Source organism: Hordeum vulgare, chromosome 6H (genome assembly GCF_904849725.1).
Source record: "Hordeum vulgare subsp. vulgare chromosome 6H, MorexV3_pseudomolecules_assembly, whole genome shotgun sequence".
Lineage (NCBI taxonomy): Eukaryota > Viridiplantae > Streptophyta > Magnoliopsida > Poales > Poaceae > Hordeum > Hordeum vulgare.
The window spans coordinates 118978225-119005280 of record NC_058523.1 but is presented as its reverse complement, the minus strand read 5'-3'; positions in this window follow the sequence as shown (position 1 = coordinate 119005280).

The window sequence follows — 27056 nt, the reverse complement described above, 5'->3', positions numbered from 1 at the left end:
TTATCCCTCTACATCATGTCATCTTGCTTAAAGCGTTACTCTGTTTGTCATGAACTCAATACACTACATGCATGCTGGATAGCGGTCGATGTGTAGAGTAATAGTAGTAGATGCAGAAAGTAACAGTCTACTTGTCTCGGACGTGATGCCTATATGTATGATCATTGCCTTAGATATCGTCATGACTTTGCGCAGTTCTATCAATTGCTCGACAGTAATTTGTACACCCACCATAATATTTTCTATTTTGAGAGAAGCCTCTAGTGAACACTATGGCCCCGGGTCTACTCCACACCTTATTTTCAGCCTTACACTTTTTCTTCGTTGCACTTGCCGCCTTCAGATCTCACTTTGCAAACAATCTTGAAGGGATTGACAACCCCTTTAAAGCGTTGGGTGCAAGCTCTTTGTGTTTGTGCAGGTACTCCGGACTTGACGAGATTCTCCTACTGGATTGATACCTTGGTTCTCAAACTGAGGGAAATACTTACTGCTCCTGTGCTGCATCACCCTTTCCTCTTCAAGGGAAAGCAAACGCAAGCTCAAGAGACGACACAAGGATCTCTGGCACCATTGCCGGGGAAGGACTTTTGTTGCCGTAGCAGAAGAATTTCTAGCACCGTTGCCGGGGACGATCAAGTCAAGAACTCATCCAAGGAAGTGTCGCAAACCCATCTCTTGCATTTACTTTGTTTGCGAGTTGCCTCTCGTTTTCCTCTCCCCCACTTCACCAATTTGCCTTTTTCGTTCGCCTTTTCATTCGCCCTTTTCTCTCGCTTGCTCTTTGTTCGCTTGTGTACTTGCTTGCTTGCCGAAGTCACCATGACTGAAAACACCAAACTTTGTGACTTCTCGAATACTAATAATAATGATTTTATTAGTACTCCGATTGCTCCCGCCACTAGTGCGGAGTCATACGAAATCAATGCCGCTTTGCTGAATCCTGTTATGAAAGAGCAATTCTCCGGCCTTCCTAGTGAAGATGCCGCATCCCATCTTAACACCTTCACTGAGCTTTGCGATATGCAAAAGAAGAAAGATGTGGATAATGATGTTGTTAAATTGAAGCTTTTTTCCTTTCTTGTTGCAAGATCGAGCAAAAACATGGTTTTCGTCTTTGCCCAAAAATAGTATCCATTCTTGGGATAAGTGCAAAGATGCTTATATATCCAAGTATTTTCCGCCGGATAAGATTATCTCTCTCCGTAATGATATCATGAATTTTAAGCAACTTGATCATGAACATATTGCACAATCTTTGGAGAGAATGAAATTGATGATTAGAAATTGTCCCGCTCATGGCTTGAGTCTTTGGATGATTGTACAAATCTTTTACGCTGGCTTGAATTTCGCTTCTAGAAATATCTTGGACTCCGCCTATGGTGGAACGTTCATGGAAATCACGTTAGGAGAAGCCACAAAACTCCTAGACAATATCATGATGAACTACTCTCACTGGCACCCTGAAAGGTCACCTACTAGTAAGAAGGTACACGCTATAGAAGAAATTAACTCGTTGAGTGCTAAGATGGATGAGTTAATGAATTTGGTTGCTAGTAGAAGTGATCCTTTAGATCCTAATGATATGCCCTTGTCTTCCTTGATTGAGAGTAGCAACGATAGCTTGGACGTTAATTTTTTTGGTAGGAATAATTTTGGCAACAATAATGCTTTTAGAGGAAACTATGTTCCTAGGCCTTTTCCTAGTAACTCTTCTAATAACTTTGGCAATTCCTACAACAATACTCATGAAAATTACAACAGATTACCCTCTGATCTAGAGAGTAATATCAAAGAGTTTATCAACTCGCAAAAGATTGTCAATGCGTCCATAGAAGAAAAACTACTCAAAATTGACGATTTGGCTAAGAGCGTTGATAGAATGTCTAGTGATATTGATGCTTTCAAAGTTAGATGTGGTCCTCCCAAGATAAATATGGATGAAACTTTGAAAGCTATGCGTGTTTCAGTGATTGAGAGCAAAGAAAGAACCACCCAAATTCGTGCTAGACATGAATGGCTTAAAAAGGCGTGTTCTCGTGATAAGAATCACGAAGATCTTAAAGTGCTTGGTGTGACTCCCATTGAATCTTTATTTGTTGTGTCAAACCTAATGATGATGGGGCTGGATATGAACCACTTTGGTTGAAAAGTGCCCCAATGATTCGGAGTCCATCTATCTTGATGCTAAAAGAATTGAAAGTGGAGTAGAAGATATTAAAACGTTGAGTAGTAATGAAATTACTACCTTGGATTTCAAGTAATTCAATTATGATAGTTGCTCCTTGATTGAATCCATTTCCTTGATGCAATCCATGCTAAACTCTCCACACGCTTATAGCCAAAACAAGGCCTTTACCGATCATATCGTCGAAGCCATGATAAAATCTCTTGAAGATAAACTTGAATTGGGAGTCTCTATCCCTAGAAAGCATCATGATGAGTGGGAACCTACTATCAAAATCAAAATAAAAAACTATGAATGCAATGCTTTGTGTGATTTGGGTGGTAGTGTTTCCGCGATTCCAAAGTCTTTATGTGATGTTATGGGTTTTAATGAGATTGAAGAGTGTTCTCTTAATTTGCATCTTGCGGATTCTACTGTGAAGAAACCCATGGGAAGGATCAATGATGCTCTTATTATTGTAAATAGGAACTATGTACCTGTGGATTTCATTGTGCTTGACATTGATTGTAATCCTACATGCCCTATTATTCTTGGTAGACCTTTCCTAAGGATTATCGGTGCTATCATTGATATGAAGGAAGGGAATATTAGATTTCAATTTACTTTGAAGAAGGGCATGGAGTACTTTCCTAGAAAGAAAGTAAGATTGCCTTATGAATCCATGATGAGGGCTACTTATGGTTTGAGCACCGAAGACGACGATACGTGATTTTATCACCTTATGCCTAGCTAAGGGCGTTAAACAATAGCGCTTGTTGGGAGGCAACCCAATGAATTTATCTTTTTCTTTCTGTTTTGTTGCATCCACAACATCATAATTTTATTGTGGTTGTGTTTTTTGTGTTTCTTTTTGTGTTTGAGCCAAGCAAAATCTTTATGACTAGTCTTGGTGATGGTTGTTTGATCCTGCTGGAAAAAGACAGAAACTTTTCGCTCACGAGATGATTTTTCATTTTTATTCAGAAAGAGGTTTTGAGTTGATTCTTTTTGCTTCTCGTTGACATGCCTTTTTCCCAGGCATTCGTAATTTTTCAGAATTTTTGAGGTACCAGAAGTATACGAAGTATACAGATTCCTACAGACTAGTCTGTTTTTGACAGATTCTGTTTTTGTTGAGTTGGTTGCTTGTTTTGATGAAACTATGGATAGTATCGGGGGTTACTAGCCATGGAAAAGTGAGAATACAGTAGCCCAACACCAATATCAATAGAATTCAAGTTTGCTACAGTAACTAAAGTGGTGGTAGTTTGTTTTCTTGTCCTAATGTTATCACGAGTTTCTCTTTAAGTATTGTGTTGTGAAGTTTTCAAGTTTTGGGCGATGTTCTCATGGACAAAGAGATAAGGAGTGGAAAGACCTCAAGCTTGGGTATGACCAAGGCATCCCAAGCCAAATTCAAGGACACCAAAAAGCCTAAGCTTGGGGATGCCCCGGGAAGGCATCCCCTCTTTCGCCTTCAATCTATCGGTAACATTACTTGGAGCTATATTTTTATTCACCACATGATATGTGTTTTGCTTGGAGAGTCTTGTATCTTAGGATTCTTTTTCCCTTTTTGTTGTGTCACAATCATCCTTGCTGCACACCTTTAGAGAGAGACATGCACTCATCATGATTTTGCTAGAATGCTCATAGTGCTTCACTTATATCTTTTGAGCTAGATAATTTTGCTCCATGTGCTTCACTTAGATATTTTAGAGTACGGCGGTGCATGACTTGGTAGTGGGCTTATGCTATGAAAGTAGTTCCAAAGGTGATAGGTACCCAAAGAGGATAGAAAATCTCCATCTTCATGTGCATTGAGTAGAAAGATAAGTCTTGATTCCTTTCAATTAGTTTTGAGACGTGGATTTGGTAATATTAAGAGCTATGTTAGTAGGGTGTTGTGAATCTAGAAATACTTGTGTTGAAGTTAGTGATTCCCGTAGCATGCACGTATGGTGAACCGCTATGTTAGGAAGTTGGAGCATAATTGATCTATTGATTGTCATCCTTTGTGTTGAGGTCGGGATCGCGCGATGGTTAACACCTACCAACCCTTCCCCTCGGAGTATGCGTTTAGCACTTTGTTTAGATTACTAATAAAAACTTTCGCAATAAGTATGTGAGTTCTTCATGACTAATGTGAGTCCATGGTATTGATGCACTTTCACCTTCCACCATTGCTATCCTCTCTAGTGCCACGCAATTCTCGCCAGTGCACAAACCAGCATATGTCTTCCTCAAAACAGCCACCATACCTACCTACTATGGCATTTTCATAGCCATTCCGAGATATATTGCCATGCAACTCCCACCGTTCAGTCTCATGACTTGTGCCGTCACTCTCATATTGCCATTGCATGATTGTAAGATAGCTAGCGAGATGTTTCAACATCATACGCCAAGCCAGATCGTTGCACATCCCGGTACACTGCCGGAGGCATTTCTTATAGAGTCATCATCGTTCTAAGCTTTGAGCTATGAGTAAATAAAAGTGTGATGATCATCATTATTAGAGCATTGTCCCATGTGAGGAAATAAAAAAAAATAGGCCAAAGAGCCCAAATAAAAAAAATAAAAAAAGAGAGGCCCAAGTGCCCAAATAAAAAAAATAAAAAAAAGAGAGAAAAAGAGAGAAGGGACAATGCTACTATATTTTTCCACACTTGTGCTTCATAATAGCACCAAGTTCTTCATGATTGAGAGCTTCTTGCTTTGTTACTACCATTTTCTAGTGGGAATCTTTATTATATAACCTGGCTTGTATATTCCAATGATGGGCTTCCTCAAAATTGCCCTTGGTCTTCGTGAGCAAGCACGTTGGATGCACACCCACTAGTTCTCCTTTTGAGCTTTCACATACTTATAGCTCTAGTGCACCCCTTGTATGGCAATCCCTACTCAGTCACATTGATATCTATTAATGGGCATCTCCATATCCCTTTGATACGCCGAGTCAATGTGACCATCTCCTCCTTTTTGTCTCACAACCACCACCACACTCTATTCCACCTATAGTGCTATATCCATGGCTCACACTCATGTATTGCGTGATAGTTGTAAAAAGTTTGAGAAAGTAAGAGTGCGAAAACAATTACTTGGCCAATATCGGGGTTGTGCATGATTTACATTAGTTGTGTGAGGATGATGGAGCATAGCCAGACTATATGATTTTGTAGGGATAACTTTCCTTGGCCTTGTCATTTCGAAAGTTCATGATTACCTTGCTAGTTTGCTTGAAGTATTATTGTTTTCATGTCAATAGCAAACTATTGTTTTGATTCTTACGGATCTGAACATTCATGTCACATGAAAGAAGTTGCAAAGGACAACTATGCTAGGTAGCATTCCACATCAAAAATTCAGTCTTTATCACTTCCCTACTCGAGGACGAGCAGGAGTTAAGATTGGGGATGCTTGATACGTCTCCAACGTATCTATAATTTTTGATGGTTTCATGCTATTATCTTGTCAAACTTTGGATGTTTTGTATGACTTTTATATATTTTTTCGGACTAACTTATTAACTCAGTGCCAAGTGCCAGTTCCTGTTTTTTCCATGTTTTTGACCCCTTTGAGACGAGGATTTTGAACGGAGTCCAAACGGAACGAAACTGCCAAAAAGATTTTTTCTGAAACAGAAAAAGATCGGGAAGCCTGAGAATCAGGGCAGGGGGCCTGCAGGTACCCCACAAGCCCCCTAGCCGCGGCCAGGGGGCGCGCCTCCCTGGCTTGTGGGCTCCCTGGGCCACCTCTGCCCTAGTACATTCGCCTATAAATTCCCTAAAATCCCAGAAAAAATCAGGAGATCATCAAAAGTACTTTTCCGCCGCCGCAAGCTTTCGTCTCCGCAAGATCCCATCTGGGGCACGTTCTGGTGCCCTGCCGGAGGGGGATTCGGACACGGAGGGCTTCTTCATCAACACCATGACCTCTCCTATGATGTGTGAGTAGTTCACCATAGACCTACGGGTCCATAGCTAGTAGCTTGATGGCTTCTTCTCTCTCTTGGATCTTCAATACAAAGTTCTCCATGATCTTCATGTAGATCTATCCGATGTAATCTTCTTTTGCGGTGTGTTTGTCGAGATCCGATGAATTGTGGATTTGTGATCAGATTATCTATGAATCTTATTTGAGTTTATTCTGATCTCTCTTATGCATGATTTCATATCCTTGTAATTCTCTTCGAGTTGTGTTTTTTTTTCTGGCCAACTAGATCTATGATTCTTGCAATGGGAGAAGTGCTTGGTTTTGGGTTCGTACCGTGCGGTGACCTCACCCAGTGACAGAAGGGGTAGCGAGGCACGCATCGTGTTGTTGCCATCAAGGGTAAGAAGATGGGGTTTTCATCATTGGTTTGAGATTATCCCTCTACATCATGTCATCTTGCTTAAAGCGTTACTTTGTTCGTCATGAACTCAATACACTAGATGCATGCTGGATAGAGGTCGATGTGTGGAGTAATAATAGTAGATGTAGAAAGTATCGGTCTACTTGTCTTGGACATGATGCCTATATGTATGATCATTGCCTTAGATATTGTCTTGACTTTGCGCGGTTCTATCAATTGCTCGACAGTAATTTGTTCACCCACCGTAATATTTGCTATTTTGAGAGAAGCCTCTAGTGAACACTATGGCCCCCGGGTCTACTCCACACCTTATTTTCAGCTTTACACTTTTTCTTCGTTGCACTTTCCGCCTTCAGATCTCACTTTGCAAACAATCTTGAAGGGATTGACAACCCCTTTATAGCATTGGGTGCAAGCTCTTTGTGTTTGTGTAGGTACTTTGGACTTGACGAGATTCTCCTACTGTGTTGATACCTTGGTTCTCAAACTGAGGGAAATACTTACTGCTCCTGTGCTGCATCACCCTTTGCTCTTCAAGGGAAAACCAACGCAAGCTCAAGAGACGACAGAAGGATCTCTGGCACCATTGCCGGGGAAGGACTTTTGTTGCCGTAGCACTCACCCAATGTGTTTCATAGATGAAGTGATGTGACATGAGTTCCCTGAAGGATTTAAACTTGTAAATATCGAAGAATACGTCGGGATGACAGATCCAGCTATATGGATCAAATATTTTCCCCTTCATATTCACATGGCCCGCGGAGATGATCTCCACGCCATCGAATACCTACCACTTAAGCTTAAAGGCCCGACTAGGCACTAGCTGAACATCCTCCCAAAAAACTCCATCGAAAGTTGGGAGGATCTTGAAGACGCCTTTTGAGACAACTTTCAAGGCACTTATGTTCGGCCACCTGGGTCCGATGACTTAAGCCACATAATCCAACAGCCCGATGAGTCATCTCGGCAATTCTGGAACAAATTCCTCAGCAAGAAAAATCAGATCGTTGATTGTTCGGATGCAGAAGCACTAACTTCCTTCCACAACAATATACGGGATGAATGGCTCGCCCGGATGCTTGGACAGTAAAGGCCAAGGACAATGGACGTCCTCACCTCCGCCATGATCCGCCATTGCACGGGTGAGGATACTTGGCTGGCTTAATGAAATAACCCTCCCTCAATCCTCGGCACTTGTACAGCCCGGGACAGTAATGGAAAGCCACGACACAATAAGAATAAGCATCGACACAATAGCGATGAGGCCGATGACACGGCGGTCAATGCCGGATTAAGCAACTCCAGGCGTGGACCCAAGAAGAAACCTTTCAAAGGAAACCAGGACGGGCCGACCATGTTGGACAAAATACTCGAGAGGCCTTGTCAGATACATGACACTCAGAATAAGCCCACTACTCACACCAACTGTAACTGTTGGGTGATCAAGGCAGTGGGCAAAAGCTTGGATGAAGACCAGTCAAAGAGCCCCCACAATGTGGATGACGAAGAACCTTGTTGCCCGAACAATGGAGGCCAAAAGCAGTTTCCCCCTGAAGTAAAAATGGTGAACATGATCTAATGTCACCCACTTGCCCAAAAAGGAGCCTAAGCGTGCGCTTCAAGGCATATATGCCATAGATCCAGTAGACCCGAAATATAATCCATGGTCGGCCTGTCCGATCACTTATGATCGCACGTACCACCCTACCAGTATTCGGCATGGGGGTCAGCAACTTTGATACTCGACCCCATCATTTAGGGGTACCATCTCACACGAGTCCTCGTGGATGCATGCAACAACCTTAATCTCATTTATGAGGATATGGTGCAGAAAATGGGGACTGGTACATCAAGATAAACCGAGCAAAACTACATTCAAAGGAGTAATTCCTGGCATCGAGGCTCACTGTTCACGCGCGATAACCCTAGATGTAGTGTTCGGCTCATCCAATAACTTTAGCAGCGAAGATTTGATGTTCATCATTGTCCCTTTCCGCAGTGGGTACCATGCACTTCTCGATCGTATGATATTCGCCCGCTTTAATGTCGTCCCTCATTATGCATACCTCAAGCTAAATATGCCGAGATCTAAGGGTGTGATCACAGTCAATGGTAACACCGAGCGATCCCTCCGGACCGAGGAATACACCGCAGCTTCGGCAACCGAAGTACAAGCCGATGATATGATTCCCAAGCCAAAGTTAGCTGTCAAGGAGCATAAACAGGCTCGTGCCTTGTCGTAGCCACATACCACGACACATAAATAGGGATACACTCCTCATAGCAGCACCTTGCCTCCAGCAAAGTATGTTCCTCGAAGACACAACTTTGCACTGAACATGCCATGGGAACCTATGGGGACTAATAATACACAGCTGAAAGGATCGATACGGTTGACTAGAGGGGGGGGGGGTGAATAGGCAACTACCAATTTTTAGCTTGTCTTAACAAATTGACGTTAGCAACAAAATGTTCTCTATATGAATGACTAGGTGAGGAACCTATATGTTGCTAACTACAATGATAATAAGTGCAAGCAAATAATACACCACAACTACAACAAGTATAAAGTAAAGGTAAGAGATAACCGCGAGTGGAACCGGTGGAGACGAGGATGTGTTACCGAAGTTCCTTCCCTTTGACAGGAAGTACGTCTCCGTTGGAGCGGTGTGGAGACACAATGCTCCCCAAGAAGCCACTAGGGCCACCGTATTCTCCTCACGCCCTCACATAATGCGAGGTGCCGTGATTCCACTATTGGTGCCCTTAAAGGTGGCGACCGGACCTTTACAAACAAGGTTGGGGCTATCTCCACACAAAGCTTGGAGGCTCCCAACTAGACCACGAAGCTTCACCACAATGGCATGTGGCTCCGAGGTTGCCTCAACTGTCTAAGGTGCTCAAACACACAAGAGTAACAAGATCCACAAGGGATTAGTGGGGGAATCAAATATCCTTTGGTGGAAGTGTAGATCAAGGGACTCTCAAGAAATCCCTAGAAAATCAACAAGTTTGATTGGCTAGGGAGAGAGATCGGGCAAAAGTAAGCTTTTGGAGCAACAATGGAGCTTGGAGAGGTTAAAGGTGAGATCCTCGAAGAAGAAGATACCTTTATATAGTGGGAGGCTCAGATCCAACCGTTACCCACCTACGATAGCAATAGACAAGCGGTACTACCGCTTTGGGAGCGGTACTACCGCTGCTACGAGCGGTACTACCGATCTGCACCTCACCAATCACGGTAGTAATAAATTGCTACCGTGCCTACTACTGCGGGGGGAAAAGCATGCAAAAAAGTCTGTCGGAGCGGTAGTAAAAAATTACTACTGCACTGAGGGCGGTAGTACCGCTCTTGGAGGAGTAGTAAAAAATTACTACCGCTCTGAGAGCGGTACTACTGGTGTGCCAGCGGTATTACCGCTGACACCAGTGGTACTACCGCTAACCCTTTTGCATAGACAATAAATATGGGTATGGAGCTCCATTGTGGCCAAAGAAAAGGTGGTGCACTAAGTGTACGTGATGATTCCACCCATACCTTTCCGACGCGGACCCCCTCTTAATAGTATGGCTTTCCTACGACTCAAAACCACCAAAGAGAAACATAGAAAGCAATCATCTCCGAGAGATTCCGAGGGGCATCGAGTCGTCTTGTGCCTAGATATGAATTATCTGAAATGCTCAACGCACACGATTAGTCTGCACAGGCATTGTCATGAATCACTAAAACCACTTAGGGAGAAATATGCCCTAACAATCTCTCCCCTTTTGGTGGACTGATGACAATACAGGATTTGCACACAAAGGATATAGAGAAGGCATATGCAAACCCCAAAAATATATAAACTAGGGACAAGCTCCCCCTGGGTGTGTGCCTACCAACACACAACCAAGGAAAGAGCACCCCCTAGATTTAATAGACTAAGCAATCCTTGATACATAGAAGATTAGATAGTTATAAATGGAAGCAAGGCATAACATGTGAGCATGAAGATAAGTCATAAGATAATAATACTCACAAGTTATTAATAGAAAGATAATAATGAGATGAAGGATAGGGAAGATATAGCATATGTCTCACACCATATGATAAAGTCTGTCATCTCATAGTTCCACCCATAAAGCAAAGACAAACAACGAAAGAAACTAAAGTTCAACAAACCAAACAACCATGAAAGCGAGAAAACGAGCAAATCCTACACTCTCTCCCCCTTTGGCATCGGGACACCAAAAAGGCAGAGAGGACACCTACGACATAGGTGGTAGCTCGAACTGGAGATAATATAGCCATCAGTCTTCGGTCTCCTCCTGAACATACTCCTCATGTGAGTCATCATCGGTCTCCTCCTCAGACGCAACCCACTGCAGCTGGGTCTTCTGCATCCACTCAGCCTCCGGGGTGATCTCTCGCTCAGAACCACTAGATATGTGCATATCAAGCTTCCTCATGATCATCTTGTCACGCTGACGACTCTCCTTTTGAGTGACATGGGTCCTGTACTATCCATTGGCCTGGATGCAGAACAAGGTCGTCATCCTATCAGTGAGCTTTTTGGCCCATGACGACTCAGCAGAGGAAGGCATATGTGATTCTGGAGCAGTCTCATCCTCAGCAGCAGCCACATCCTCATCAGAATCCCTAGGGGTAGTAGGTGAAGTGGAGGTGTTTGCCCATTTGTCCTTCTGGCGTAGTTTGATGGGCTCATGGCGAATACAATTAGCAGGAAGCTCAACACGTGGAAATGCCTTGGTCCAAGTCATCTTGATGAAGTAGAACAAACATAGACCGTAGATTGGGACCTTACGGTGGAAGACAGCAGAGTACAACTCGGACCACATAACATGAGAGACATCCAATTTGTCAGATGGGAGAGTCCGCCCCTTCTGACACATGATGAGCATATCTACCAGGTATGAGTGGACCTGGTCCTTGTTGCCAGCTATAGGAAACACGGTGTTGCGAAAAATGCGATGCATCACATCCAGAACCGGGGGCATAACATAGGAGACCTCACCAGATGGGGTATGCTTCAAAATATAGTAAGGTAGCAACTTCTCCTTGGCAGTAGCAGAAGGATTGGCATGCGGGCGCAAGCCAACTGGGTGGTGAAGCCCCTCATCCTGGATATGTAGAAGATCCATGAAATCCTTCCATGAAGTAGACAACACTTCCCCATTTGCCAGCTAGTTCATGGTGTGATCATCATTGGTGTGAAAGTGAACCGTGGCGAAGAAGTGTGCCACCAACTCATAGTCAAAATCTTTCTGAAAGGTCACGAGCTCCTCAAACTAAAGCTGGTCCACTATAGACGGAGCATCACCAAAATATATAGGGTCTTTCTTCAGATGGTTGATGTCAATCCACTGCACAGAAGCATACAAATTCTTCTTCGTCTTGAGGACGTCTTCAAAGATAAGAAACTGGTCTTTATTCCTGAACAATTCACCTCCAAGGAACTGTTCCCTATTGCTATTGTATGGGTTGATCCTCCGTCACCACTGAAACTCTCCTAGTGGCATGGTATTCCAGTCAACAGAGTTCTTAGCCTTCTAAGCAGTCTTCTTGAAATTGTGCTTGGGTGCTTTAGAACCTTCAGCAACATCAGATGAGCGGTGACGCTTGGAGTTGTCATCCCTAGGTGGGTTAGAGCGCCTGGAACCACCACCTATGATATGCAAAAAGCAAACACAACAAAAAGGACACAAAACGTCAACGCAAAGATCAAGAATCAACATAAAAAGCTCAAAAAGGAGAAGGTTCAAATGTGTGTGCAAGGAAGGGCGGTAGTACCGCCACTGAAGTGGTAGTAAAATTTTACTACCGCTCTAGGAGCGATAGTACCGCTACTCGAGCATAGTAAAAATTTACTACCGCCCTGGCAGCGGTAGTACCGCTTTGACAATGGTAGTACCTCTGCTCTAGCGGTCGTACCACATGAGGGGGGGGGGCAGAGTGCCAGATTTGATAGGGCCATGACACCAAAAATCCCCAATCCTTTGAAACGAAACCTTAGATCTGGGACTGCTGAGCACCCCTACACACAAGAGACCCTACTCCATGAATGATATACTACCCAAGAACTCCCCAATCCCTCTAGGTAGAGGATAGGGTGCCATGAAGAAACAAGTCATAGACATGCCCCTAACCCTAGATTCAACAAAAACCAAGCAAATATAAAGGGAAAGAGGGGCAGTTCCAAGGTCTATGGCATGTGGGAGAGGATCCCACCGATCGGAATTGGAGAAGGGTGACCGGAGATAGAGATCCGGCTATCCCCTTGGGCAGCACCTTGAGAGAGGAGAGAGAGAAAAGGAAGAAGAACTCAGGGTGAATGGGCAAAGGGGAAAAACTGCCTCCCCTGCCCTTTAAATACCCCCCGAGGTCGTGGCGGCGCGGTAGTACCGCTTTCATCGCAGTAGTACCGCTTGGCCAGGGGTAGTACCGTTTTCCGAGCGGTAGTAAAAATTTACTACCGTGCTGGGGGCGGTAGTACCGCTCTCCCAGCGGTAGTAAAATTTTACTACCTTGCTGGGGGCGGTAGTACCGTGCACTTTTCGACAAAATAGCCTGCAAAATAGCTGTACTCCCCTTAATAATAGAAAGAACTTGAACAAAGCCAGTGAATCAAGAAAAAGAACAAGAAGACCTCAACAAGAATAAGAAGCAACACCGAGTCTCCTAATGGAGAGGGTGGTGGCCGGAGCCACCTATGTTTGAGACAAATGGTATGACACCGCGAAGAATTATCCTTGGGTTCATGACCACAACTCGTCTTTGAAGCACAAGTGCCATCAACAATGGTGAATGTAAAAGATTTGATCAATTTGTGCATAATAGGGGGAGGAGAGGTTCATTGAGAGAACAACACTCCCCCTATGTCCATGCCTACATCTAGAGCCAAATATAATGATGAGTGAGGTGTGGTGTGCCTAGTTTAATCTACATTACTTGAATCAATGATATTGAGCTCATGCCTTAACTCGCGAAACCTTGCTTCATCTAGAGGTTTGGTGAAAATATCTACAAGTTTCTCTTGAGTGTTGATGAAGAGGACCTCAATATCTCCTTGCTTGATATGATCTCGAATGAAATGATGACATATATCAATATGCTTGGTCTTGCTATGTTGCACCAGATTAAGGGGTATCTTGATAGCACTCTCGTTATCATATAGAAGCGGCACTTTAACACAAGTGACACCGTAATCCTTTAAATTTTGCCTCATCCATAATATTTGAGCACAACAACTTGCGGCAGCTACATACTCAGCTTTGGTGGAAGAAAGTGACACACAATTTTTCTTCTTTGAAGACCAACTTACCAGGGAACGACCAAGGAATTGGCATCCTCTAGAGGTTGACTTCCTTCCAACATAGTCTCCAGCCCAATCTGAGTTAGAGTAACCTACTAAACTGAAGCTTGCTCCTTTGGGGTACCATAAGCCAAAGTTTGGGGTATGAGCCAAATATCAAAAGATTCGTTTGACAGCCGCATAGTGGCTTTCCTTTGGTGTGGATTGAAACCGTGCATAGATTCCCACACTCAGCAAGATATCGGGTCTAGATGCACAAAGGTAAAGTGAGGAGCCAATCATGTTGCGATATACCTTTTGATCCATGACTTTACCATTGGGATCACTGTCGAGCTTGCATTTGGTTGGCATGGGAAATTTGACTGGCTTGACGTCCTCGAGCTCGAACCTCTTGAGCATGTCTTGAGTGTACTTGGCTTGTTTGATGAATGTTCCTTCTATTCCTTGTTTGATTTCAAACCCGAGAAAGAACTTCAAGTCTCCCATCATTGACATCTCAAACTTCTCGGTGATTAGTTCAAAAAATTATTCATTGAAAGATTTGTTAGGAGAACCAAATATAATATCATCAACATATAGTTGGCATATGAACAACTCCCCTTTGACCTTCTTGGTAAAAAGAGTGGGATCAATTTTCCCAATCTCAAACCCACGGTCTTGCAACAACTCAGTAAGGTACTCATACGACGCACGTGGGGCTTGTTTAAGATTGTAGAGTGCCTTTCTGAGTTTGTATACATGAGTGGGGAGCTTGGGATCCTCGAATCCCGGGGGTTGTTTGACATATACCAACTCATTTAAAGGACCGTTTAGAAAAGCACTCTTCACATCCATTTGTTGTAATTTAAAATCATGATGAGAAGCAAAATCAAGTAACATGCGAATAGATTCAAGACGAGCGACAGGAGCAAAGGTTTCACCATAGTCGATACTTTCGACTTGGGAGTAGCCTTGCGCCACCAGTCTTGCCTTGTTTTCGAACGATCACACCATTTGCATCCTGCTTGTTCTTGAAGATCCATTTGGTTCCAATGACATTATGTTTCTCCGTTGGTCTTGGCACTAATTTCCAAACTTGATTGCGCTCGAAGTTGTTAAGTTCATCATGCATAGCTTCAAGCCAATCCTCATCATAAAGTGCATCATCTACCTTTAGGGGTTCAACACACGAAACAAAAGTTTGATAACCTTTAGGGGTTCATCATGCATACAAAAGTTTGATAACTGTTAACGAGTGGTTACCCCTTTATTGAAGCTACCAAGCACATTCTTGAAGATGTGTTGTCGAACACGGAGTTTGTTGGCTATCTTGGCAGCACGATGCTTCATAATTTCCCTACTTGATAATGTAGGGGTTTCTTCTTGAACGCTTTGTGCACCGTCTTGAGCTTGCTCACTAGATTTCCCTTGATCTTGAGTTGCCTCGGAATCTGGAGCACGATCTTGGACATCATTTGGTGTGGCACCATCTCCATGAGGTTGATCTTGTCCTTGATCAGGTTCATCGGGTTGAGGGTCTTCATTTTGTTCTTCAGAAGCGTGTGGGTCTAGCGAGGGTGATGGATCCACTTGAGTAGAGCATTGTCCTTCTCCTTCGACCACAAGGGGTTCCTCAGTGAGGAGTATTTGACCAATCCCCATTCTTCTTATGGCTTGAGGACGAATTTCATCACCTACATCACAAAGACCACTTTGCTCCACTTGGGAGCCATTATTCTCATCAAACTCCATGTTACACGTCTCCTCAATGAGTCTGGTGGACTTGTTGAGAACACGGTAAGCATGGGAGTTTGTAGCATAACCAACAAATATGCCCTCTTGAGCTCTAGCTTCAAATTTAGATAAACGGACAATTTTCCTAAGTATGAAACACTTACAACTGAACACCCGGAAGTACTTGAGGTCGGGCTTGTTCCCTATGAGGATCTCATATGGAGTCTTGTTCAAGCCTTTCCGCAGGTAGAGCCGATTGGATGCATGACACGCGGTACTAATGGCTTCACCCTAGAAGTTGTACGAAGATTTGAATTCCGCCATCATGGTTCTTGTCGCGTCCATCAATGTCCGGTTCTTCCTTTCTGCAACACCGTTTTGTTGAGGGGTATAGGGTGCTGAGTATTGATGCTTGACCCCCTCATCACTAATAACTCATTTAAGGTGTAGTTCTTGAACTCAGTGCCGTTGTCACTTCTAATCATCAATATCTTTGCTTCATGTTGACATTGAGCTTCATTAGCAAAGTCGATGACAGTTTGCTGAGTCTCATTCTTCTTATTGAAGAAATATACCCAAGTGTATATTGAGTAGTCATCCACGATCACCAAGCAATACTTTCTTCCCCCAAGACTATCAAAAGAGGGAGGTCCAAATAGATCCATGTGAAGGAGCTCCAAAGGCCTTTTAGAGTATATGACAGTTGTGGGACGGTGAGCTGTTCCATGAAGCTTTCCTTCAATACAAGCACAGCAAGTACAGTCTGTGGAAAAAGTCACATTTGTTACTCCACGAGCATGGTCCCCTTTGAGGAGACTTTGCAAAGATCTCATATTGATATGGGCTAGTCGGCGATGCCATAGCCAACCCACATCAACTTTAGCCATTAGACAAGTCGCGGTCTTAGTAGGTCACTCCGAAAAGTTTACTACATAGAGACCGTTCTCGACATATCCAACAAAGGCTACTTTAAGAGTCTTGCTCCACAAAAGGGCCACGGTATCAACATTAAAGAATGTGGCAAAGCCCATAATTGCAAGCTGTCGAACGGAAAGGAAATTGTATGCAAGGGACTCAACAAGCATGACCTTCTCTATAGATAAATCTTGAGAGATGACCACCTTACCAAATCCCATTACCTTAGATGTTGAGGCATCATAAAATTGGACATGGGTGGGCATAGATGGAATTGGATGCACATCCACCACCAAGTCCTTTCTCCCGGTCATATGATTTGTTGCTCCACTATCGAGCAACCATGACACCCCACCGGAAGCAAACTCGTGGACGAGATCAATGCTTGGATTTAGGTACCCATTTTTGAATGGGTCCTTTGATGTTAGAAACAAGGGTCTTAGGAACCCTAATAGCCCACTCAATGTACTCATAATAAGAACCAACAAATTTGGCATAAACATGCCATCACTAGCACGGCATAAAATATAAGAGGGGTTAAAATCGCTGGCGGTGTTGGTGGGAGTGGTTTTGCGCTGCTTGACATTGTCACCCCCTTCCTTGTTCTTCATATTCTTATGAGTACTCTCACCCTCTTTGACAAAGATGTACTTAAGATAGGAAGATGGCTTGGTATTGTTTTTCCTTCTCTTCTTAGACTTGGTTGCAAACCCAAGTCCTTTCTTTCCTGCAACTTCCTTTTGATTGCTCAAAAGATGATTTCCATTTTTCTCTCCTTGGATGCACGTAACGAGGCCCTTCTCCAGTTGTTATTTCAAGTTGGCATTCTCCTCCACAAGATGCACATGCTCACAACAAGGGTTAGAAGCACAAGCATTATCAATTAAAACAAACGGAGGACAACTAGAAATTTCCTTGGTTAGTTTTACTTGGAGTTGATCATGAGACTCCTTACGGGAGGAGTGAGCACTTTTCAAGACCTTGTGGGCCTTGTCGAGTATATCAAAATCTTCCTTGAGTCTATCATGGCCAACCTCAAGTGCAACCTTCTCATATTTAAGCACACGAGTAAGAACAATAGCATGATCAAGATCTTTTCGTAATTTACCATGATCAACGTTGTGTGACTCCTCAAGAGCCAAACGAAGACCGCACCCTTCTTCTAGAGCAATGGATAGTTTTGCTATCTCGTCGGCATAATCATGACTATGTTCTTGCATCTTGGAGATAGTATCCTCATGATTCTCAATGAGATCATTGGCTTCACCAAGTTGTTCCAAAAGAGCAACAAAGTGTCTTTTGGTTTCACCCTTGATCTTACATAAGAATTTATCAAATTCATTTTCATCAAGTTCTACTACCTCACTATTATCAACACAATCTAATAATGAAGGAGAGGTAGTGAGAGCGGTCTTGGTGCTAGGGGTTACCTTATTGATACCTTTGGCCATGAGGCACTTGGCGATATGGTTCTCGTTGGTGGCATCGAAGAGAGATACCTTGGGGGAGGAAGTGGCAATGGAGACGGTGGCCGTTGCCATCCCCTTACGACTTGTATCGTGTTCATCATCATCGGGGTGTACTCTTGATGGGACACCAAGCCCCTTGGATGAGTCTTCTTGGTGAAGGTGTTCTTGTTAGGGAAGGACTTGGGCCTATCCTTGTGAATGAGCTTGCCCCCGTTGTCCTCCCTCTTCTCATAGGGACAATCTGCAACAAAGTGACTTACATTTCCGTAGTTGTAGCATGTCCATACTCGTTGTTTGTTCTTGGTCCCACTTGAGTTGTCCTTGGAGAAGTTGGGTCTTGAGTTTCTTTTGTTTCCCCAAAACTGCCATGAAGCAAGAGCCGTGTCCTCATGATAAGCGTATTTTGTGTCTTCACGGCAGCCATCTTCTTCCTTTTCTTCTTCATCAACAATGGCCTTGGTCTTTAAGGCAAGGTTGGGTGATGCTGTTTTTGACCGAACACGAGCAAGCGCATTGTCCGCGGTGTTGTTCATGATATCCATAGCAATGAACTCATCCAACACTTTGCGTGAGGACAAGGAGTGAAAATCTGGTCTTTGCCGAATGACGGAAGACATGGCTTTGTTGAAAGACATGATTGCCTTGAGAAACTTGCGCTTGATCCATCTGTCATCCGTATCTTTGCTCCCATGATCTTGGAGAGAAACAATGAGGGCAGTCACCCTCCGATATAGATCACGGGGGTCCTCATCTTCTAGCATCACAAACTCATCGGCCTGATCGAGGACCACTTCAAAGTTTGACCGTTGAATGCTTGAGCTCCCCTTGTATAGCACCATGATGTGCTCCCAACACTCCTTTTAACGAGTGAAGGGCCACAGGTGTGGGAGGTCCTCTGGTGGCACAGCGGATTGAAGGATGAACAATGCGGAATGATTGTATTGGTTGTTCGCCTCTTCTCCGCGAGTAAGGTTCCTTGGATCATGAGCATAGTAACCTTGCTCGACGATTGTCCAAAGATTTGTTGAGCTGTGATTCAAATGAGACTTGATAGGAAAAACCCAACTAGCGAAATCACCTTTAACAAGGTTTGGAGGAGGTACTAGGTTATTAATATGCGAGGTAGGAACCGGTCCTCCATAGACCGGAGGAGGGGGAACCGAGGAAAAAGTCCCCGTCCCATTCTTGTCATAAGGGGACAAGGTTTGAGTACCTTTAGCCACTTCCTTATCGGAATTGGCCTCCGACACCGATGAGGTGGGTTTAACCACAAGCACGGGTCGGGAGAATTTATCATCCCCTCAAGTAATTCTGTAAGCATGGATTTGACTTCGGTAGTCACGAACATCTTGAGTGAAGCCATGGCCTCATTCAAGTCCTCTCGTGTGGTAGAAATCACCTCCACAGCCTCCGACCCTTCGGGACGATCCCCACCATCGTCAACCATACTCTTCGGGTGGTGAAACCCTTAATAAAGTGACGTAGCTCTGATACCAATTGAAAGGATCGATATGGTTGACTAGAGGGGGGGGGGTGAATAGGCAACTACCAATTTTTAGCTTGTCTTAACAAATTGACATTACAAACAAAATGTTCTTTATATGAACGACTAGGTGAGCAACCTATATGATGCTAACTACAACGATAATAAGTGCAAGCAAAGAATATGCCACAACTACAACAAGTATAAAGTAAAGGTAAGAGATAACCGCAAGTGGAACCGGTGGAGACAAGGATGTGTTACTGAAGTTCCTTCCCTTTGACAGGAAGTACATATCTGTTGGAGCGGTGTGGAGGCACGATGCTCCCCAAGAAGCCACTAGGGCCACCGCATTCTCCTCACGCCCTCACACAATGCGAGGTGTCGTGATTCCACTATTGGTGCCCTTGAAGGCAGCGACCGGACCTTTACAAACAAGGTTGGGGCTATCTCCACACAAAGCTTGGAGGCTCCCAACTAGACCACGAAGCTTCACCACAATGGCATGTGGCTCCGAGGTGACCTCAACTGTCTAGGGTGCCCAAACACCCAAGAGTAACAAGATCCGCAAGGGATTAGTGGGGGAATCAAATATCCTTTGGTGGAAGTGTAGATCAAGGCCCTCTCAAGCAATCCCTAGAAAATCAACAAGTTTGATTGGCTAGGGAGAGAGATCGGGAGAAAGTAAGCTTGTGGAGAAACAATGGAGCTTGGAGAGGTTAAAGGTGAGCTCCTCGAAGAAGAAGATACCTTTATATAGTGGGGGGCTCAGAGCCAACCGTTACCAACCTACCACAGCAATAGACAAGCGGTACTACCGCTCTGCACCTCACCAACCACGGTAGTAATAAATTACTACCGTGCCTACTACTACAGGGGGGAAAATATGCGAAAAAGTCCGTCGGAGCGGTAGTAAAAAATTACTACCGCACTGAGGGCGGTAGTACCGCTCTCGGAGCGGTAGTAAAAAATTACTACCGCTCTCGTGTCATAGACAATAAATATGGGTATGGAGCTCCATTGTGGCCAAAGAAAAGGTGGTGCACTAAGTCTATGTGATGATTCCACCCATACCTTTCCGACGCGGACCCCCTCTTAATAGTACATCTTTCCTACAACTCAAAACCACCAAAGAGAAACATGGAAAGCAACCGTCTTCGAGAGATTCTGAGGGGCATCGAATCGTCTTGTGCCTAGATATGAATTATATGAAATGCTAAATGCACACGATTAGTCCACACATGCATTGTCATCAATCACTAAAACCGCGTAGGGAGAAATATGCCCTAACAATAGCCTATTGTTCGGGTAAACTGAATCACGACCAGTATAGTCTTCAAACATATATAGTGTTGGGGAACGTTGCATGGGAAGCAAAAAATTTCCTACGCTCACCAAGATGAATCTAGGACATGCATATCTATGAGAGGAGAGATTGAATCTACATAACCTTGTATATTGCTAAGCGGAAGCGTTCAAGAATGCGGTTGATGTAGTGTTACATCTTCGCGATCCGATCACCATCCGTCCCACGAACTCCCGATCGAGCGCCGAATGGACATCACATCCGCGTTCAACACACATACGGCTTGATGGTGCCTTCACCTCCTCGATCCAGTGAGCGATGGTGAAGTAGCAGCCCGAGTCCTCTGCATCATGACAATGTGGTGAGGTGGTGGTGGTGACAGCTCAGTAGGGCTTCGCCGCACGATGTTTACATATTGGTTACATATTGTACGAAGATCTATATCGGTCGAACCTTGATGTCAAGTATTCAATCAATCCCATATATAATGCCCTCTGTCCATCGGTATGTTACTCTCCCGAGATTCGATCGTCGGTATCTCCATACCTAGCTCAGTCTCATTATCGGCAAGTCTCTTTACTCGTTACATATTATAAGATCCCATGACTAACTCTTTAGTCACATTGCTTGCATGCTTGTTGTGATATTGTATTACCGAGTGGGCCCTGAGATTCCTCTCCATCACATGGAGTGACAAACCCCAGTCTTGATCGATGCCAACTCAACAGACACCCTCGGAGATACCTGTAGAGCAACTTTATAGTCACCCAGTTATGTTGCGACGTTTGATACACCCCAGGTACTCCTTCGGGGTCAGTGAGTTGCGTGATCTCATGGTCATAGGAACAGATACTTGACATGCAGAAAACGAAAGCAATAAATTGACATGATCATATGCTACGTTCATAGTTTGGGTCTTGTCCATCACATCATTCTCCTAATGATGTGATCCCGTTTTCAAATGACAACTCATGTCTATGGCCAGGAAACCTTGACCATCTTTGATCAATGAGCTTGTCCATTAGAGGTTCACTAGGGATAGTGTGTTGTCTATGTATCCACACATGTATTTGAGTTTCCAATTAATACAATTCTAGCATGGATAATAAATGATTATCATGAACAAAGAAAGGGAATATAATAATAACCACTTTATTATTGCCTCTAGGACATATTTCTAACAGTCTCCCACTTGCACTAGAGTCAATAATCTAGCTCACATCACTATGTGATTTACATTGTAATGAATCTAACACCCATACAGTTCTGGTGTTGATCATGCTTCGCTCGTGGAAGAGGCTTAGTCAACGAGTGTGCAACATTCACATCCTTGTGCACTTTGCATATATTTATGTCCTCCTCCTTCATGTAATCACAGATGGAATTGAAGCATCTCTCTATGTGTCTGGTCCTCTTGTGAAACCTTGGTTCCTTGGCTAGAGCAATGGCACCGGCGTTATCACAGAACAAAGTCATTGGATCCAGTGCGCTTGGCACACAACTCCAAGATTTGTCATGAACTCCTTCATCGAGACACCTTCTGTAGCCGCCTCCAAGGCAGCCATGTACTCCGCTTTGCATGCAGAATCAACTACCACACTTTCCTTGGAACTGCACTAGCTTGCCGCTCCCTCATTTAGAATAAATACGCATCCGGTTTGAGACTTAGTCATTCGGATCAGTGTCAAATCTTGCATCAACATAACCCTTTACGACGAGCTCTTGATCACCTCCATACATGAGAAACATTTCCTTAGTCCTTTTCAGGTACTTCAGAATATTCTTAACCGCAGTCCAATGTTCCATTCCTGGATCACTTTGAAACCTTCTCGCCATACTTATGGCAAGGCTAACATAAGGTCTTGTGCACATCATTGCATACATGATAGAGCCTGTGGCAGAAGCATAGGGGACGACACTCATCTTTTCCCTATCTTCTCAATCACTCGGTATTGAGTATTACTCAACTTCATACCTTGCAATACAGGCAAGAACCCTTTCTTGGACTGATCCATTTTGAGCATCTTCAAAACTTTTTCAAGGTATGTGATCTATGAAAGTCCTATCAAGAGTCTCGATCTATCTCTATAGATCTTGATGCCTAATATGAAAACAGCTTCTCCTAGGTCCTTCATTGAAAAACTCTTATTCAAGTATTCTTTTACGCTTCCCAAAAATTCTATATTGTTTCCAATCAGCAATATGTCATCCACATATAATACTAAGAAACGCAGTAGAGCTCCCACTCACTTTCTTGTAAATACAAGCTTCTCCATAAACTTGTATAAACCTAAACGCCTTGATCACCTCATCATAGCGCTGATTCCAACTCCGAGATGCCGGCACGAGTCCATAAATGGATCGTTGGAGCTTGCATACTTTGTCAGCATTCTGTGGATCGACAAAACCTTCAGTTTGCATCATATACAACTCTTCCTTAAGGAAACCGTTACGGAACGTTGTTTTGACATCCATCTGCCAAATTTCATAATAAAAAAATGCATCTAGTGCTAACTTGATTCTGACGGACTTAAGAATTGCTATGGGTGAGGAACTCTCATCGTAGTCAACTCCTTGAACTTGTGAAAAACCTTTTGCCACAAGTCGAGATTTATTGATGGTGATATTACCGTCCGCGTTCATCTTCTTCTTAAAGATCCATTTAATTTGAATGGCCTTTCGCCCTTCACGTAATACTTCCAAAGTCCATACTTTGTTTTCATACATGGATCCTATCTCGGATTTCATGGCCTCTAACCATTTTTAGATCTGGGCCCACCATCGCTTCTCCACAACTCGTAGGTTCATTGTTGTCCAACAACATGACTGTTAAGACAGGGTTACTGTACCACTGAGAGCAGTGTGTGCCCTTGTCGACCTACGAGGTTCGATAGCAACTTGATTCGAAGCTCCATGATCATCATCATTAGCTTCCTCATCAATTGGTGTAGGCTCCACATAAACATCTTTCTGCATTGCACTACTCTCTGGTTGAAGTAAAGGTTCCACAACCTCATCAAGTTCTATCTTGCTCCCACTCAATTCTTTCGAGAGTAACTCTTTCTCAGGAAATGTTCCATTCTTAGCGACAAACTATTTGTCTTCGGATATGATATAGAAGGTATAACCAACTATTTCTTGTGGGTATCCTATGAAGACACATTTCTCCGCTTTGGGTTCCAACTTTTCTAGCTGAAGCTTTTTGACATAAGCATTGCATCCCCAAACTTTAAGAAACAACTACTTTGGTTTCTTGCCAAACCACACTTCATACAACGTCGTATGAAAGGATTTAGACGGTTCCCTATTTGAAGTGAATGCAGCTGTCTCTAATGCATAACCCCAAAATGATAACGAAAAATCGGCAAGAGACATCATAGAACGCACCATATCCAATAAAGTACGATTACGACGTTCTGACACACCATTACGCTCTGGTGTTCCACGCGGTGTCAAGTGTCAACTGTGAAACAATTCTACATTGTCTTAGGTGAGTGCCAAACTCATAACTCAGATATTCTCCTCCTCGATCAGATCATAGGAATTTAATATTCTTGTTATGATGATTCTCAACTTCACTCTAAAATTGCTTGAAGTTTTCACTCATTTCAGACTTGTGTTTCATTAAGTTAAGATACCCATATCTACTTAAGTCATCACTGATGGTGAGAAAATAATGATATCCACTACATGCCTCAATGTTCATAGGACCGCACACATCTGTATGTATGATTTCGAATAAGTCACTTTCCCGCTCCATTATTCCGAAAAACGGGGTCTTAGTCATCTTACCCATGAGCATGGTTCACATGTGTCAAGTGATACAAAATCAAGTGACTCCAAAAGTCCATCAGCATGGAGCTTCTTCATGCGTTTTACACCAATATGACCTAAGCGGCAGTGCCACAAGAAGTGGTACTGTTGGGTATATTATTTGCGGCCTGACCCGCCCTGTTGGGCCGGGTCAGGAAAGCGGCGAGTCATATATACGTGGCCAGTACAAGCCTTGGAAAGGCCTAAGGTGTGCAGGAAGGTCTTCGTCATCAGGGCCGCCAGGGCCCATGAGCTGGATGGCGGTTCAGGATTGATGGAGAAGATAAGTCGCCAAGGAGGTTTCCTAGCTAGGAAAACACGGCGACTTAGAGATATGGCAGGCCACGTTTTGTAAGGTGGCCAAGACTTTGTAAACCTAGGGGCCTCGACTTGTATATTAAGGAGAGTCTCTTGGGCAGATAGATTAAGTTAGAAATCATCGAGAGCTAGGTCAGGCGAGTTACGCCCTCCTTGTAATCGAATCCACCATCAATATACACAAAGTAGGACGTAGGATTTTCCTCTAGGGGATGGGCCGAACCTGGGTAAACCCTAGTCTCGCTTCCGCTCACCCTCTTTGAGTCACCACCAAGGTGTGATGGCTCCATCACTAAGTCCTTTCACGAGGACATCTGCAGTGACAAAACCACGACAGTTGGCGCCCACCGTGGGGCTTACGCACGGTGGAGTTGAGTTCTCAAAGGGAGCCCTTCCGGGGTTAGGAAGCTATGCGGTCGGCATCATGATGAAAAGCCGCCGCGGGAGGTACTACATCAACAACTCTCAGTGGGGACCTGAGGCCGATTCGATCGAATCTGGATGCACGGTCCCCTTCGGCAAGATTCACGTCTTCATCGGCAAGATTGGGGCTCCCGTACCTGAGCCGGACACCTTCACCGACATCGTCGAGCCGGCCCGGTCCGCCTATCCCGCCAAACATCAGGTCAGGAAACACCACACTTTCGTTGGTTTTACGCAAGGAACCGACCTACCGGACGAGCCGGTAATCCAGGAGATCACCCCTGTCAACTAGGACGACGAGTCGTCCATGGGTGACACAGATTCAAACTACCCTCTCCACGAAGGACAACTCGGGGGGTTGTCGGAGGTAGTAATCCCTGAGGACGTTGTAGGTCCACACCGTCAAGTCGCCATCTGCATGCCGGGGGCAGCGCCGCTTCAGCCAAACGCGGCAGGTAACAATGAAGCTAGCGGATCAGGGAAGGCTCCGGCTCAAGCCATGACGGATCTGGTAGCAGAGACGGCCAAACTCATGGCGATCCCTGTGACGGTGGAGAACCAGGAAGCGGTCAACACCGAACTGACGAAACTGAGGGAGGAGATGTCCAAGATCCAGCACGACATAGCGGGCCCAGATCGCCGCGGAGACAGAACGGCTGAATACTGAGGGATGTCGGCTTGAGAGACAGCAGTGTGCCTCTGATACAATCCACCAGAGGAGGCATCACGGCCGTCTGCCGGCTGATTTAAACCCAACTCGGCTCTTTGACAGCCCACGCACCCCTGGCGTAGAGCACGACCGACCATGGCAAGTCGCCTCGCGAGGCGGTCCGGCTCAGCCACCGCCTGACCCGCACGCACCTCAGCCAACGACAGCTCACACACCCCATTTTCAGAAACCACGGGTTCACTTTTCAAACCCCGTTGACAACATGTTAGCAGGAACCCACCACCTTGAGTCTCTCCCCATCCACGGAAACTCTCCGGCCGAGGTAGAGGCAAGAAACGCCATTGAGATGCTGAAAATAGCGGTGGTGCAACATGCACAATACTCATATAGCCACGAGCGGCTGCACTCCATGCCCCAGGCGAGTCACACCAGACGTGCAAAGAGGAAGGGAAGGAATACCTGGTTAAGAGACCGGTCTATTTTGTCAGCGAAGTCCTAACCCTCTCCAAACAGCGCTACCTGCACTGACAGAAGCTAGTTTTTGGGGTATTCATGGCGAGTCGGAAACTAAAACATTACTTTCAAGAGCATCCCATCACGGTGGTCAGTTCTGCGCGACTTCGTGATATTATATAGAATCATGAGGCGACCGGGCGGATTGCTAAGTGGGCCATTGAGCTTGGACCCCATCACGTGAAATATACCCCCCGCACGGCCATTAAGTCTCAGGCTTTAGTGGACTTCATCAACGATAGGACCGAGTTGCAAATTCCGGAAGACGGACCTGATCACACATATTGGACTATCCATTTTGATGGGTCTAGGCAGCTGGAAGGCTCGGGGGCTGGCGTGGTATTGACTTCGCCTCTGGGTGACAAGTTTTGCTATGTCCTCCGACTCATGTTCCCATGTACCAACAATGCGGCAAAATACAAGGCCTTGCTCCATGGTCTTAGAATCGCCAAAGAGATTAACCTCAGTCGGGTCAGATGTTTGGGCTACTCAAATCTTGTGGCACAACAAGTTTCTGGCACATGGTATTCCAGAGATCCTCTGATGGTGGCTTATGGGCATGCTGTGTCAGACATAGCGGGTCATTTCCATGGCTATCA